The sequence below is a fragment of the Carassius auratus genome, chromosome 44, assembly GCF_003368295.1.
Source record: "Carassius auratus strain Wakin chromosome 44, ASM336829v1, whole genome shotgun sequence".
NCBI lineage: Eukaryota > Metazoa > Chordata > Actinopteri > Cypriniformes > Cyprinidae > Carassius > Carassius auratus.
The window spans coordinates 14,119,331-14,120,999 of NC_039286.1; the positions used below are offsets into that span (position 1 = coordinate 14,119,331).

A 1,669-nucleotide genomic window follows, 5' to 3' on the forward strand; every position below is an offset into this window, starting at 1 on the left:
CTTGCTACTGTCAACACATCCACAACATGCTGCTGTGAGCATGTAAGAAATATTGCTGCTGCAAATATAACATACATGAAATAACCCCTGGGCATACATGAATACCTCATAGCAGATCTATACAGGTGGTGCTGGCAAAGATGAAGGGGTTTCTGAAGCAAGCTGCAGAAGAAGCGAGCTCATTGGCTATACAAGAGAGAACCAGTCAGCTGTGCCATGTGATAATGATGTCATTGCACCAGATTAAGTTAAACCTATTGGACCGCATCATCAGAACTCTGTATATAGCTTACTCATTATATTATATTGGGCACTAGTTTGATATAGAAGTATGTTTTTTTTTTTTTCAGCTGCAGTCAACATGAATAACCTGAATGATCCTCAGGACTGGAATATAAGGCCAGAGAGACAGGGTGATGGTGATGGGGACAGCAGATGGAACTATGCCCTCCTGGTGCCAATGCTGGGACTCGCTGCCTTTCGTATGTACTACCCTTAGGGTGCTTTACTAGTGTTTATGTTGTGATTGATTTAACTTTTTCTTTCTCCTGTGCTATCTAAGGATGGATCTGGTCCAAGCAGTTTCAAAAGCAAATTGAAGAGGCCAAGGTCATGATCAAGAAGGACTTGGGTAACCAGAAAGAGGAAATTGAGGAGGCAAAGATGGAAACACCCTGGAAATGGAAAAAGAGGAAGAAGAAAGAGCTTTAAGCCTTCTGGAGGACGTAGAGTACAGGCTGGTGAAAAGGCAAGAGATGTTTTGCAGTAATATGGTGCCTTCTTCATGGAGGGTGGTGATGGAGAATGAACTATTGGCTTATATAGCCAAGAAGCCACTTCTTGCAGATCTGAAGATTGAAAACGGTCTCAAGGACATTTTTCAGAATGATTGCAGCTGTGCCGAGTATCTCAACAAAGATCCCCAGAAGAATGGCAGTCTGATGTGGCTGTATCTCAGATACTGGCGGCTGCAGCTCACTCTTCAATCACACCAGAAAGCTGAGGCTGCTGTACTCAACACACAAAAGTGAGAGGGCAGAAATTAATCTATATCATTAAAATGGTGTGTTTTAAAATATTGTCAATATAGATAATTAGATCCAATTTTGTGTTCTATTGATTCTTTGTGGGAAGAGCAAATTCAGATTTGTACAAGTAGGCCTATACACAATAAAATACAAATGTGACGAGTCGAGTCAGGGAGGTAGCCATCTATTCAGAAGTGAGGGGGACAGAAATTACACACACACACACACACACACACACACACAAACACACGCATATATATATATATATATATATATATATATATATATATATATATATATATATATATATATATATATATATATATATATATATATAATATATATAATAACTATTACAATATAATACAAAACATTACAAAATAAAATGTATTTTATCTATATAGCCTGCCAGTCAACAGTTCTTGAACAGTAAGATTTTTAATGTTTTTAAAGAAGTCTCTTCTGCTCACCAAGCCTGCATTTATTTGATCCAAAGTACAGCAAAAGCAGTAATATTGTGAAATATTTTTACTATTTAAAATAACTGTTTTCTATTTGAATATATTTTAAAATGCTATTTATTCCTGTGATCCAAGCTGTATTTTCAGCATCATTCCTCCAGTCTTCAGTGTCTCATCCTT

At 37.1% G+C, this 1,669-nt stretch overlaps 1 pseudogene; it reads left to right on the top strand.

Annotated features, from left to right (window-relative positions):
* Nucleotides 1-268: 268 nt before the first annotated feature.
* LOC113062015 (coiled-coil domain-containing protein 127-like) lies at nucleotides 269-1,166 on the top strand (annotated as a pseudogene).
* Nucleotides 1,167-1,669: the final 503 nt, after the last annotated feature.